This window comes from Bos mutus, chromosome 22 (assembly GCF_027580195.1).
Source record: "Bos mutus isolate GX-2022 chromosome 22, NWIPB_WYAK_1.1, whole genome shotgun sequence".
In the NCBI taxonomy this organism is placed as follows: Eukaryota; Metazoa; Chordata; class Mammalia; order Artiodactyla; family Bovidae; genus Bos; species Bos mutus.
In genome coordinates, this window is record NC_091638.1 from 72,173,758 (window position 1) to 72,189,571 (window position 15,814).

General features: G+C 45.7%; 2 pseudogenes; both read right to left on the reverse strand.

The window, feature by feature from the left end:
• Positions 1-5,347: 5,347 nt before the first annotated feature.
• Positions 5,348-14,410, reverse strand: LOC102282141 (pregnancy-associated glycoprotein 2-like; annotated as a pseudogene).
• On the reverse strand, positions 8,022-8,387 carry LOC138984773 (translation machinery-associated protein 7-like; annotated as a pseudogene).
• Positions 14,411-15,814: the final 1,404 nt, after the last annotated feature.

Sequence of the window (15,814 nt, forward strand, 5' to 3'; positions counted from 1 at the left end):
TACTGAACTCCAGGGATTGTCAGTCACTTTGAAAGCTTAGCCCTAAGAGATACATTATATCAATCAGTCTGGGCAGTCTGTGCAGTGGTACAAAGAATGCACAGTTTAAAAATAGGAACTCGGGACTTCTCTGGTCATCCAGTAGTTAAGACTCTTAACTTTCACAGCTGCAAAAATGGGTTCAATCCTGGTCACAGACTAAGATTCCGCATGCCAAGTGGTAGGTTCCCAAAGTGAAATCTTTCTGTCCATCACAAGTTGTTTGGGGCTCTGACTGGATACTTCTGCAGATGAGGACTGATGGAGGCTTCACCATCTGCAGTGTCCCTGGTTGCTGTGGCAGGGGGAAGGGCATGTGCCAATGTATGTACTGACTATTGTGAATGAAAAGTGTGGCCTGCCATATCAGTAAACCAAGGATGCTATATCCATCCAGCTATCACATAGCTGCCAATAAAGGTCATCCCAGAAGGAATTCAGGATGGCAAAGGATGCCCTCCGTCAAGCCCCCAGCCTCTGAAGCCGCCTGACCCCCTGCCAGCTGTGTATCTAGAGGGGCCTCAGGATGAGAAGAAAGTGAATACACTCCCTGGACAGCTAAGGTGCATATCAAAGAAATGATTTCAATGAACCCAGGCTCTTGCATCTTCCCATATATTGAAAAATGCTTAAATTCCTTAATCTGAGATATTTGACCTTCTCTAATGAACAGCAATCTTTTAATGTTCTGACTATCTGGTTTTTGTTGCAAAAACTCCTCTATATCTTGCCTCCTCCTTTACTTTTTCAGATAAATCTCTTAGAGCTATCTGAGAAGATGCCCCCGGGCTTGAAGTCCTCAGAAAGTTTGCCAAATAAAACAAAATTGTCAACTTTTAGTTTGTGCTGTTTTTTTTTTTTTCCTAGTGACACTATCAAAGCATTTGCCATGAGTGAGCTGCGTCACTGCTACCTGCTTTATATAACAAGCCACAGGGCTACAGTGGATTATGAAGGAGTTATGGATGTGTGATACAGCCTAAATTTAGGACAAAGACTTGAAAATCTGGACAACAGCACTAATGATACACAGGCCCATGTAGAAGATGGAATCCAAGACCACCTCCCAGGGTGGTGTGGGGAGGGCTTGGCAGTCAAGCCTAATTTCAAGAGTGTGGGATTTGTGCTGTGTGTGATGGAGATCACAGAGATAGACTGTGCTAATGGAGGAGAGGAATGAAAAGTGAAGACTAGACAGCAACGAATAGAAGAGATGAAAAATGTTATGAGCAAGGAAGTGCCTTAAGAGAACCTGGAAGCTCTAGAAACCGGGTGGGGAAGAATTTGGACACTGAATGAAGAGGTCATGACCACTAGCTTCCAACCCTCCATCTGGCTGGGAAGTGGGAATGTGGGCAGATATTTTGGAGGCTTGTTTACACTGGAGAATCAAGATTTTGGTGGGGGCATAAAGACCAACCTTCAAGTCTCTAAAAGTTTTTCACAAAAAAGGGACTAACTTTCTGGTGAATTTTCAGAGCAGAATGCGGACAAAAGTAAATGTAGGGAAGTCAGCTTTAACTTTAACTTGATAACAACTTCTGTTGTTAACTTACCATTGTTATTCGAACTGTACCAGGCACCTTGGTCCCCCTTATGTTTGTGGAACTTTGTTCAGATTGGTCTGGAGCCTGTTTCAGAAAGCCACAACCGTTAGTATACTGTATTGGTGTTTTTCTTTCTGGCTTACTTCACTCTGTATAATAGGCTCCAGTTTCATCCACCTCATTAGAACTGATTCAAATGTATTCTTTTTAATGACTGAGTAATACTCCATTGTGTATATGTACCAAAAAAAAAAAAAAAAAAAGCGGGGGCTCGACATGAAATACTTTATTTATTTATTTTTTTAAAACATAGTATGATTATATTTTAATACACAACCAAAATACAAAACACCACAGTAAATTGACAGCAATAAAATATGGTATTTCATTTGCACTACACTTAGACATTGATATACCAAGGAAAATGAAAGGAAAAAAAAAAAAAACAGAGCAAATGAAAGGAAAAAAAAAAAAAAACAGAGCAAAATGAAATAATGCAAGAGACTGTAAGGATTAAGCATATATGAAGACGACAGACTGAACAGTTACAGAAGAAAGGCAATTTCTTTGTAACATCATATTGCCAAAAAATAAAAATGTAATATTTATACAGTTTTAGGAAATATATCCACATAAACACTTGTAGATAAGATTGATGAAATCCTGTCTATATAATGGGGGAAAATCTATTTTACTTTGGACTCGAAACTATAAATTTTGGGTATCCTTAGTCTTCACAGTTTCATTGGAATTATTTCAACAAATTAGTTGGATAAATTTACAATTTATATATAAACAATGCTTACTGCATAGAAAAATCTGTGGCTAGTATATACAGATCCCCCAAAATGCCATGAGTGTTAACTGATCAATAAACCCACAAGAAGTGCACAAAATTTCATCAATAAGTAGATAACACAGAGGTGGGAGAATCAGAGGAGGAAAAACAGCATTTAAGAAGTAAAATGTTACACTTAAAATTTTCCATATCCTTTGAAATCTTTAAAATTGTGTTTTTTATGAATCAATTTTAAATTTCCCTGTGATAAATGAAAATTTTAAATATATGCACTAATACTTCTGGGAGCAATGAAATGAAGCTTTGACATTACAAAGTCCTGAGCCTCTTTGTGTAACAATGTCTCCATCATTCAAGCTCCTGAGATTCAGTCCAATAGCAACAATGAAAACAGTCCACATACCTGGTTACAATTCTCTCCAATATCACCCTTTAAATTTGAGCCTTCTCAGCCTGTTTTTATGATCTACAGGGAGTGTCTGTTGCAATACAATAATGAGGAATTGCCATACATTATGAAGACTATTTTCTGGTTTTATGGAAGATGGTGGCAGAATCAACAGTATCAGTTTTCCTACGTAGTCATCACTTGAGAGGACACATGATTCTCAGGAATAAAAAAAAAAAATAAAAAAAAAAAAAGAAAGCCACATCCTTTGCTGTCTTCTAGGACCTGTTCTCTCAGAGTTCAGGGTTGTCAGGCAGCATTTTACAATAATAGATTTTCAAAACCTGTGAGAGTGCATGAGTTAGTGCTATCTAGCGCTGGTCTAGTGATTTTTCTAGCACCTCCAGAAACTTTCATGTTTATTTCTTGTTAAACTCTTACAACCACCCGATGAGGTTGGTAGAGTTAGTTCCTTGTTACCAAGAAGAAAAGAATTCAGAGGCTGAATAATTTGCCCAAGGTCACATAGCTGGGATTTAAATGAAGAATATTAGACTCTCAAGCCCTGAACTGTTTCCACTGCCTTTCACACTCTTTTAACTATTAAGCACCGGGGGCATGAAGGCATCTTCAATTCTAATCCCAACTCCAGAATATCCATAGAAAGAAACCTAAGAAAGGCTCTTTTCTGGGGCACACATGCCAACTTTTGGGATTGTTTAGGCAGGTCAATTCGATAGTGCTTTGGGCCAAGTGAGAAGTGCATGATGGGTGGTTTGCTTTTGGCATATGCTGTGGGAACTGTGGTGTTGGAGAAGACTCTTGAGAGTCTCTTGGACTGCAAGGAGATCCAACCAGTCCATTCTGAAGGAGATCAGCCCTAGGATTTCTTTGGAAGGAATGATGCTGAAGCTGAAACTCCAGTACTTTGGCCACCTGATGCGAAGAGTTGACTCATTGGAAAAGACTCTGATGCTGGGAGGGACTGGGGGCAAGAGGAGAAGGGGATGACAGAGGATGAGGCACCACTGACTTGATGGACGTGAGTCTGAGTGAACTCCAGGAGTTGGTGATGGACAGGGAGGCCTGGTGTGCTGCGATTCATGGGGTCGCAAAGAGTCGGACACGACTGAGTGCCTGATCTGATCTGATCTGATCTGTGGGAAGTTAGGCAACTGAATGTCTGGGTACTTGACTGTGTGGCTGGAATTATCCTGGGAAGAGAAACTTGATCAGGTCAACATATATTTCCTCATTAAACAGAAAGCTTAGAAAGATTTCTAAGACAACCGCAGATGTTTTTGTCACAAGGGGAGAAATGGGTCCAGTTCCATATAACACTCAGAGATTGAACTGTGCAGGCTGCTATGGTAACAGCTTCTTATGCTACCCTAGGAGATGTGGGAAACTGAGAAGAAACCAAAGGCCTTTGCAATTCTCTTTGCAGTGTGATTTCAGGCTTGAAGTAGTTGGCAAGGACAGGTTGGCTGGTAAGGATGAGGAGGGGAGTAATCAGCCTATGCTTTAGCTCCTTGTGGAACCAGGAAAACAGAAGCCCCGGCTCAGTCAGAATTCCCTGTTATGGTTCAGAAGTAGCAGTTATTTGCTTGACTCAGTACTAAGCCCCGTGGGTGTCAGGAGTCCCCTGAAATCATCAGATTGTCCCCCAGGAGGCAGAATAATTAATATTTGGCCTGCTCACCCAGGCCACTTGCCAATCCCAGGCACACATGCAATCCCCAGGTGGGGATTCATCACGACACCCATTTTCTGGATGAGGAAACTGAGGTTATGGGACATGATCAAGGTCACACAGGCAAAGAGCTGAGGAGCCAAAGTGCAAACCGAAAGCATAAGTCCCCAAATAATGTCTTTCTCCTCTCTACCCAACGTGGGGTGAGGGGGTGAGGCAATGGGGGCGGGACAGGGCCACGTGATCAAGTAAAGCCATAGTACCACTTGCCCTGCCAGGCTGGTTGGTCCAGCCTGGATATATGACCTGAGGTGGACCAATCAGAGACCTCTGTGGTAACCAGATTTTTCAGAACTTCTTTCCTTCTGGGTTAGATACTTTATGGATACAGAACCCTGTGGTAGGCACCTTCAGACTCCCTCACTAGGTGTAGTAGTCTGAGGGAAAAAAGTTTTCCGGCTTAGATTATCAAAGATGAAAGAATGGAAAGAACGAGGGAGAGAAAGAGTGAGCTTGATGGCTTCTGATTTCTTGGATCCAATCACCGATCTTTGGATTTACTCTGGTTCCTGTGTCCCAGATCCCCAGGGTCCTTCCAATAAGTCTCCTCTTTCCTTGAAGCCAGTTGTAATTGGGCTCCTTTCACTTGTGGTTGAGACTTGATTCTAGATTGTTCCTGGTTATGATGCACCTCCTCGACCCTAAAGAGAGGTATCCATTCATATCAGCCCCATTGAGATGAAATCCTTTACTTTTAACTGAGAATAGGATTTTGCAGAGCAACAAACACAGTTTCATCACCTACTCCCTTGGGCCAGAGTGCCCTAGGTGTGAGTGTGTGTTTGGAGTGGGCCTGATTGACTCCTGAAGCAGCCCAGCATTTACACTGCAGGAGCCAGGCCAATCCTGTTGTTTTTTCCGATCAAAAATAGAGAAATACAACCTCAGGAAGACATCACCCAGGGACCCAGGTCTCTGGCCCTTTAAAGCCTTCTGAGCCTCCTGCAAAGCTGCTAATGCAGAGGTTCTCATAAATCTGGGGGAGGCAGAAATACACACCAGTCAGCCTGAGCCCTTACCTGTCACTGCCTTCGACATCCAGAGCTGGCAGTTTCTTGCTTTTATTTCCCTCCTTTGTTGAGAATCAAGTGGGTCTTTCCACAGCTCTCTGCAGGTGCAGAAATGGGGGCCCATCCCAGAACAAGAGGGCTCAGGTAGAGTGGTTTTCATAAGGGAAGGGACAGAAGGAGGGGAGAATTGGGGCTTTGGATCAACAAATGCAAACTAATATACAGAGGATGGATAAACAACAAAGTATTACTGTATAGCACAAGGAGCTATATTCAGTATCCTATGATAAACCATAGTGGATAAGAATATGGAAAAAATGTAAATATATACATGTAACTGAGTGAATTTGCTGCATAAAAAATTAACATAACATTGTAAATCAACTATATTTTGTAAATCAATAAAATTTGTGAGAAAAAAAAAAAAAAGAACAAAAATGGCTGGTAATTCCCCTCATACTCTACTGCTTCGTTCCTTCCCACCCCTGCTCTTTGTCTTCTCTGGAGAGAATGCCTGTTCTTTTCCCCCTTCCCCATAACCTGTGTTTTCTTTTTAAAATTTTTATTCTGTATGGCAGTATAGTCGATTAACAATACTGTGATAGTTTCCGGTGGACAGCAAAAGGGACTCAGCCATACACATGCAGATATCCATTCTCCTCCCAAATGCCCTCCCATCCAGGCTGCCACATCACACTGGGCAGAGCTACACCGGTGCCTCAGAGGAGGTCATTGTTGGCTCTCCATTTTCAATAGCAGTGCCCACACCTGGTTCTTTGTACCGTGCTCAGGCCTCTAGGAACCCGCCCTGGCCACTCCAGGCTGGGCTGGATGACTTACTATGGTACTCCCCTGGTGTAGCCCGCACCCACTAATCTGACCCAGCACTCCTTTGCAGATCCCTCAAGGGGAGGGTGCATTTGCATGGAATCAATGTAGATTTGCCTGTACCCAAGTGGGCCTCCTCATGCCTCCATGATGCTGGGGCTTTAGAATTCCTGAAATGCCCTCTCTTCCTCAAAGCCTTCTTTGGCCCATTAGCCTGCTCTGAACTCCCGCAGGGAGCTGACGTGAAGCCTCCTCCCTGTGCCGGGGCTGAGCAGTCACTGTGCATGCTTTATGCACCTTAGCATCCAACCTCCCCACAGAGGGGTTGGTACCCCAACTCAAGAGGAGGCCCTGGGGCTTAGCAAGGGGAAGTTGTAGCAAGGACCGGGGTAACTATATAATTTATCATCTAAACCAGGACACTTTTGAGAAGGAAAGGGAGACTAGGGTGGGACAGCACACTGGGACTGTCCTCAGTCACTCCCCTGCCTTTGTCACATGTCCTATTTCAGGGATTGCTAGAGCTGACTTTCCTTGTTCATGCATCTGAGGGTTCTGGTTGCACTGGAGGTCTCTGAGGGCAGAGGCCCTTAGTGTTCCCCTCTCCTTGTGCCCCTCGCCAGGCCTGGATGGGGTAGTGTCTCCACATTTATATCAGGAGGATGGATGTCCCCGACTGTCCATTATGTTCAAGTGGATGATTTTGTGGGAGGCAGTGGCCAAACCACAGGGGCTCAGCAGCATCTGCAATGGCGTGGCTTGGCCTGCAGAGGCTGCCCTCCTCCCAGCAGCAGCCCAGGGGTTCCTGCAAGTTCCACATCTGAGAACCAGCCCCCAGGATTGGCCCCTCACCTTCTGGATGTAAGCACAGGGTAGTCAATTCCATTGATGGTGAAGATGATAGGAGGCAACTTACTGATGACATCACATGGAACCTGAATCTGTTAGAGGAATAGGGAGAGAGATTGGCTTCAGCTGATCTTTGGGGTGTGGAGAGCCAGAGAGGAACCCTGTGGCATGACCCTTCACCTCGGGTTTCCCACTGAGCCTGGGGTGAATGAACCTCCAGATTTTGGCGACCATGTTACTTGGGCCAATCAGCATCGTCGTCCCGGTGTCCACAATGGCCTGACGTCCACAGGAACAACCAATCACCGTCCCATTCCTGGAGATGCTGGGAGACAGTGGGACAAAGCGGGCACCAGGGTCACTATGTAGCCTCCCCTACAACTGCTGCCTCCCTGAATGTCTCCTGGATAGTCAGGGCTTCAGCTCTCTCCCTGAGTCTGTTTTCCTTTGCTCTGATCATGTCACCTTCTTTGACTTCCTTGCACTTCTTGATGCACCAAGGTCTTTCATGCCTCAGGGCCTGGGCATGTACCATTGCCCTTCCCACACAACGACCATACCCTTTGTTGCGTTAATTTGTCCTCATCTTCCAGGTTTAGGCTTAATTGTCACTTTGTCAGGGAATCTTCCCACCAGACTAGATCAGGTTCCTGTCTTGCTCACTCTCTGTAGACCCTTCCTTGTATCTAGCAAGTAACAAAGTGGTAATTCACTATGTATGTGACTTGTTTCATGTATGACTGCTTTACTAGATGAGAGGGCAAGTTTGACCCCAGTGCCTCTCAGAGCACAGCAGATGCACGATGCATTTTTTTTTTTTTACTTTTTTTTTTCTTACAAAAGTTTATTCTTAAATGTACAATAGGTTCCAAGACAACACTTCATTCTAGCTATAGGTGGCAACAGATATTACGGCAGGGAATCCAGGTGTTTAATCAGGAATGGAACTAAGGGTCATCATTGCCTCAGGCACAAGGAACAGCTTACTTTTTGCCAGATTTCTTAATTCCACCAGTGGCCAGGGGGCCTTTCCCCGCGGCCTTTGCTTTTAGCTCCTCAAGTTTCTTCTGCTCCTCCTTCTGCTTCTGCTTGAATGCCTTATCTCGTCCATCTCCTTGGCTTGCTTCTTGGGCTGCTTCAGGGGCTTCTTCTTGCCACCTTCGTGGCCCGACATGGCGCCTGCCGCCCCTTCCCCCGCATTTTTTTTTTTTGAATGAATGAATTAAGAAACGAATGAGGAACAGTCAAAAACCTGTATCTGGTGTTGACCATTAATAGTTCAACCCACACAGAGAAGATGGAGGTTCTCTGGGGAAGCAGATGTTCAGAGAGGGGGTGGGGGAGATACAGGCTCCCCAGGAGATGTTGTCTCCTAGCAACACCCCACCTGGCTCAGACTGAGGCTGTGGTTAGAGGATGCCCAAGTTAGCTCATGGGATGCAAAAGGGCACATCAGCTGTGTCTGAGGGTATCACACAGAATGCCATTGATTATTGCCCATTGTTCTCAGGCCACACCTGGATCCCAGCTTCCTGATTCTCTCTGTCACAGCCTCTCCCCACTGAAACCAACCTGTCTCCACTGCTGTGGAGCTTCTTTCTGAGGAGGCCAGGTTTCTCAGTTTGTCTAGGACTTGCTCTGTTTTTCAAGTGGCAGTTCTGTGTGCTAAGAAGTACCGCCCTCCCAGGTAGCCCTGGTCATTTGGACATCTTAACACAACCCTGTTCAGACTAGTGAGATTCTCCCTGATCAACTTTTCATCACAGTATAGGGTCCTAAACCCTGCTCCCCACCTCATAGCACAGCAGGTGCTCCCCTCCCGCCTCCCCCAGCTGCACAGGCCTGTCTGGACCCTTTCAGAACCCTGGCCAGAGGCCTGGTCAGGAGGCCTGGGGTGATTTTAAACCCATGGATGGTCTCCGTATCTGTGTTTGCTTGTTTGTGGGTGTGTCTATACGTCTCCCTCTGTGTGTGTGTGTGTCTGTTTGTGTTTATCTGTGTGCCTCTGTGTGTTTACATGTGTGTATTTAAATGTGTTTCCATATGTGTTTTTATGTGTCTTTCTGGGTGTGTATGTCTGTGTGTGACTGTGTCTGTGCGTGCACTTGTGTGTGTCTGCCTGTGTCCTTGTGCACATGTGGGAGCATCACTTGGGGTGGTCCTCAGAGGGAGAGGCTTACCGCTCCATGGCTATCTGCCAGAAGCCGGCTCATGACACTGGTATCCAGTTGAGCTCTCCCTTGTGGTGGGAGTGGTCCACCCCGCCAAACATCACCACGCTGCCGTTCTCTTTCTGGCTGTCGAGAGAAGGAAAGAGGGGAGCACCATGAGGACAGTAACACCAGGAACTATTTGAGGGCTGTGCTTACCCAGCCATCAGAGGCACTACTGTGGTCCCCATTTACAGATGCAGAAATCGAGGCTCAGAGGGATTGAGTACCTGACTCAGGTCTGTCACCATCTAATGAGTGCCACTGAAGAGGTTGGAATCTGAGCAACTTGGCTTTGACCACCAGCCTTCTGAAGAGGGCCTGGTCCCCTCCAGTGGCCTGAGTTCTTACAGATACCCTCAGAGGAACCATGCTGGAGGGGTCTAGCACCCCTCCTTGTTTTGCCTGTCATTTTTCAGAAAGACCAAGGCCCCAGGGTGGTAAGGACTCGGGTTCAGGGTCAACTAGGTTTGGCTTCACCTGCCTGTGACCTATGCTGTCTATGAAGCCCTGCACTCAGCAGGGCCCCACCTTTGCTCTCCCTGCCTTGAGATTCCTAGTATGTTTTGAACAAGGGGTCCCACATGTTTATTTTGCACTGACTCCATGAAAATTCTGTCACTGGTCCTGGGCTCCTGGTGAACTGTTAGTTGAAGGGAACATTCTCACCATCTTTCATCTATCTTCCATATCAAATCCACCAGCAAACCGAGTTACCTGTTTCTCCAACCCATTTCCTGACACCTCCTATTGCTCTTCCTCTTCCCTGAGCCCTTCTGGACCAAACTGCTCCCCTTGAGCCCACGAGCATAGCTGTGTTCCAAAAAAATTTTCTTGGCAAAAACAAGTGATGGGGCCAGGTGGGTCCCTAGGGCAGCATTTCTCCTTGCATAGACTATCTCTCAGGAATATTCTGGATCAGGTTGTCTATAACTTTTCTTGCAGCTGAAAGAATCTTACAGTTAACTTGGAGACATGGCTTGTCCAGCTCAGACTTATGTGCTCAAGTAGAAGGCAAAGAGAGGCTCAGAAATGACTCCTTGTTTCTTCAGGTTGTCTAAGATGGGGGCGCTTCCTTTGATAGCTAAGTTAGGGTAGCCCAAGCCCAGGACGCCATCAACAGGTTGGGATTCCACGGGTCTGTTGTACACCTTGCTCAGGCCAAATGTCTGGTTCACGATGACAAGGTTCCCGATCTGTGGGAGAGGAGAGCGTTCCTATGTAAAGGCTTGGAAAGTGAAACTGGGAGGAGATGCCATTAATACTGCAGAGAAGAACTGAGGCCTGACTATGTCCTGCATTGACTTCAGACTCTTAGACCAAGCTGGGACAGGAATTCGGGTTCCATTGGTGTGGGGATGTGGATTTTAACTAACACCAACTACTCCTGTAAACACCATCTGTGTGAGTCAAATTGGCCTCATGCCTTCTGTACAGATGGGGCAACCAAAGACTCAGGACAGGACCCAGTGGTTCCCACCTGAGGACAAAATGTATAGAGACAAGGGTAGCCTTCTCTTTGGCATCACTGTGATCTGATGACAGAAATGGACAGAATTCATTCATTGTAATGTATTGTGGGTTTTGTATCTGCCCCAGAAGACAGAAGCCCATTATACAATGTTCTTGTATACAGGCACCATTCTTACGAAAACTCTGCCTGGGAAACATACTTTTGGAGAGGTTTGGGCCTTTGTGTGTGTGTGTGTGAATGTGTATGTGTGTGAGGGAGAGAGATAGAGAGTGAGTGACTGAGAGATAGAGAGGGAAAATAGTCAGGTACTTTGGGGGAGACAGGCCATAGTTTTTACTAGACTCTCAATGGTCCCCCAGAGTGAGAACCCATTTATCAGGCCCCACCCGCATATGTGGCTCCCTATTTCCCTGTGTGGATAACTGAAGCCCTGAACTGCCCCCAGTGGCCCCAGATCAGTTTTATCCTCTCTTGAAACACTCCACACCTGCTTGACTGGCCTGACTGGCCAGCCCAGCTCCATTGCTTACCAGATGTGTGACTTTGGCAAGGTCCTTGCTCTCTGAACTTCAGTTTTCTTACCTGCCTGTATCATGGAGCTAATCACAGTACCTGCTATGTGGGATTGTTGTAGGATTAAATAAGTTATTACCATGAATGTGCCCGGCATAGTCTAAGAATAAATGTGGGTGCTTCTCCCCTTTTCTCCCTGCTTCCAGCAAAATGAACCTTGAGCTGCTTATGGGCAAAGGAGCTGCAAGTCCACACCCTAATCCACTCTCTGCGTTGGCCTTTCTGGGAGGTTGTGTGTCAACAGAGGTGCTATTTCTCCAGGGACAGGTCTGAGGGGCAGACAGCCAGTCACTAATGGACTTTCAGAAGGAAGGGCTTTGCCATCTGGTCCTGTGTCTGTTTTGTGAGCAGTAGTCACTCTCAAAGCCTGTCCTGACTCAGCTCCTTGTTTCTAACTTACCCAAACGGTGTCATAGCCAAGAACTCCCGTCATCCACACAAAGCCGTAGATGAGGTTGATAGACTGGTTTGAGGGGTGGAAGGTATTGGATGCATTCGGGTTGAAGTGAAATAGTGCAGCTGGAGACAAAAGAGATGAGTGTGTCAGGTGCCAAGGATGGAGAAGGAGGTGGGATGGGGAGTCTGGGATGGTCGGGGCTGGGGTGGTACTTACAGCAACCTAGACCATCACAGTAGATGGAGGCCACTCACGTGTCAGATGAGCCAGTGTCAAAGACGACTCAAAACTCTTGAGGAGGTATTCCAATGGTGATTTTTCCAAGGTAGGTGAACTACAGGGGCCGGAGGTTGGTGGTTAGGGCAGACCTCATTGCCTGGCCACCTCTGATTCCTGGAGTACTGCCTCCTGCTGGGTTTCCCATGTCTTGTAAAATCACTTTCCAACCCTCCACCCCCTCCACCTGTCCCCCATCTCACAGCCTCTGCTCAGACTAGTGCATTCATTTGAGAAACACTCCAGCCTCCTCCTCATGTTCAGCATGAACACAGCCTTGTCCAGGTGGTCCTCCTGGAGGTCCCCCTGGGTCACTTTCTCTAAACTGAGACCATATCCTGTCAATACTGTGCAGGTGGCCCTTTCATTTGACATCTATCTACTCTTTGCCTATGTCTCAGGGTGACCTGCATATTCTGGAAGAAGATAGGAGACATTTTTCAAATCAATAGCTATAGCATTAGACTTTTATATATCACATGCTATATGCGTGCTAAGGTGATTCAGTCAAGTCCAACTCCTTGCAACTCTATGGACCATGGCCTGCCAGGCTTCTCTGTCCATGAAATTCTTCAGGAAAAAATACTGGAGTGGGTTGCCATGCCCAGGATATCTTCCCAACCCAGGGATCAAACCTGCATCTCTTATGTCTCCACTAGCACCATGGTTCAGTATCTTTTTTTTTTTTTAATGGTGTCATTCTTGGATCTGCAAAGGCTGAACTTCCTCTGCCCGGGGTTTCATAGTTGATTTGCGGTTAGCTTTGCTTTTGATCAGACATGGCTCACCCTTCATTTGTAACTCAATGGATCACTTGGTTCAGAAATAACAGTCTCCTTGAAACTAATGCCACAACTTTGACACAGAAATGGATGTTTACCTCCACCTGGTCATTGCTTGTCCCAGTAAACACAGACCAAGATTTGAGGATGAGAATGTCTTTTCTTCTGGGAATGGGGTCCCTGTTCCCCACTGTCTCTGCCTCCTGCAGAAGCCCCAAACATCCCACCTGAAAAGTCCAGGTGAACCTCAGTGCTAGACCAGAGCACCAGGGGGCGCTGTGGAGCACCATCCTCCCCAAATACATCCTGCAAGTTTTTCAGGGGGTGAGAAGTGGATTTGGGTCATTGGTGGAATTGTGGGACAGTCTGTAAGCGTGTTTCTCCAGGAGATCTTTCAGCACTTTTTTTTCTGGGACAGTGTCTTGCATGGTCTTCATCTTTGTTAGCAGGATTCTTTCACCAAGCATGGGGAAATGGAAGCAAAGAAGGGGCAGCAGTCAGGTGTCTGTTATACTATGACTGTCATGCGTGGTATTGTAATGGCAGTGTATTTTCCATTTTTATGAACAATTGAAGCTTCAGTTTCCCCAGTGGTAAAAGGTAGAATGCAATAATCTCTACCCCACCAATATAGAATGTTTGGTTATTAAGTGAAATGAGGGATGTAATATTCTTGATATATATGAAGTCTCAACAGTGACTTACCATAGCTGTGGCCATCCTACTGTATCTTTCTCAAAGAAATACAGGGAATAAGGTAGAAGTGGGTTTATCATCCTCTTTTTTACAAGGGAGGAATTTGAAATGCAAGGAGTTTGTGACTTGGCTGTGGTCACACTGCTATTTAGAGATCAGAATTTAAAGATCAGAAGTAGAAGATCTTTCTCTGGGGCTCAAGCAGAAGAGAGGAGTAGGAGAGGAAGCCAGGAGATGGGAAATAAATTAGGGAAATTAAGAAGCTAGAGAAGTAAGGAAGAATTAGAATAGAAAAAAGAAATCAGAGAGTTCTCCATGCACAGAGACATCCAGAGAGATGGAGAGATAGACACGGAGATGATGATACAGACACATATACACAGAAATGGAGAAAGGGAAACAAGAAGAGCTAGAAACAAATGCAAGAGAAATGCTATTCCACAGGACCATACCTCCAGTCGCACAGGTTGTGCACTGAGCAATTCCAAGGAGTGCCATTTCCACATATGTCATGATGTGACTGCACCCCCAGAGTTGTGCAATTCTGCAAGCCTACCCCAAAAACCTTGGGCCCCAGCTGCCAATGGCAAGGTTCTTATCAATAAGTGAAATTTGAACTGTAAGACTGTCAGGGAATGATTACATTCTCTTTAAACCTTGATGGGTAAAAGAATAAGAGAAAGAGGAAAAAAATCCCAGAGAAAAAGATGATGCTACTTATACTCCCCATACTAACATGACTATGCACTCTGAGAGGGCCACCAGCCCAAGGAGCCCAAGCCACTTCATGGTTCTTTCAAGGGTCCAAAGTGCTCAGAAACAATTGGGTTCTTAGCATGCAGAGGTTGCCGGGAGCTCCTGGCTATATATGCTCTGACCTGCCCAAACTGTCCCCTCTAGGCCACTAATAGGGGCTTCCCTGGTGGCTCAGAGGTTAAAGCATCTGCTTCCAATGCAGGAGACTCAGGTTCAATCCCTGGTTCAGAAAGATCCCCTGGAGAAGGAAATGGTAACCCACTCCAGTATTCTTGCCTGGAGAATCCCATGGACGGAGAAGCCTAGTAGGCTACAGTCCACAGGGTCACAAAGAATCGGACATGACTGAGCGACTTCACTATTCTATTCACTAGGTCACTAATGGATCTGATAAGATATACCCATCTCTTCATAAAAGCTCTACCTCCATCAGTGTCCAAGGGGAGTTGCTTTGGAAAATTATCAGAATACAGAGTTTCTACTGTAATCTCTTCCTTGTGGCTTGGCTGAAAAACCAAACTGAACTAAGAATGGGGAGACTTTTGCCAATTTGGAGACAAAACACTATTGCTGAGTGCTGTGCTAAGTCGCTTCAGTTGAGTCTGACTCTTTGTGACCCTATGCTAATAAGGTGATAAAAATAAATGCCAGGGGCCAAGCTAGAGATTCCTGAGCTCATGTGGTCTTCCTAGACATGTCATGAGATGTGCATTGCAGTCTTCAGTTGGAGAGGAGTTTGCTAGGAGGATAAGAGGTCAAATGGCAAAGTGAAGACTCCACGGGCAGGCCAGCAACATGTGAGTGACTTCAGTTAGTGGGACAGATAGCACAGATCAGAGGCACCTTTGATGCCAATCTGTATCAAAGAGCTAGACCAGAGCAGTATTACAATTGCATGGTTTCATATTGGAAAGTATGTGATATGTGCACCCACAAGATAATTTATGTTATCCAACAAACATATAAGGAGAACCCTGTGTGCTGGGGTCTGGGTTACATGTTAGAAATTCAAAGTCGAATAACACTCTTGCATGCACGCTTAGTCACTTCAGTTGTGTTCGACCCTTTGTGACCTTATCGATTGAAGCCCACCAGGTTCCTCTGTCCATGGGATTCTCAAGGCAAGAATGCTGGAGTGGGTTGCCATGCACTCCTCTAGGGATATTCCTGACCCAGGCATCAAACCTGAGTCTCAGGCGTTGGTGGGTGGAATCTTAACGGCTGAGACACCAAGGAAGACCAAATAAACCATATGCCCAAGCTTTTCACTGCAACTTTGTTTTTAAAAGCAAAAGATTTGAAAGTTATCAGAAAAGACCATCCACAGGGGTGTGTGGAATAAGATACAGAGCATCCCAATAACTGGGTATAAGATGGATGGAGGGAAGAGTGGAATGGATGAGATGTTGAACTCATTTCTAGATCTAGCTTCCAGTT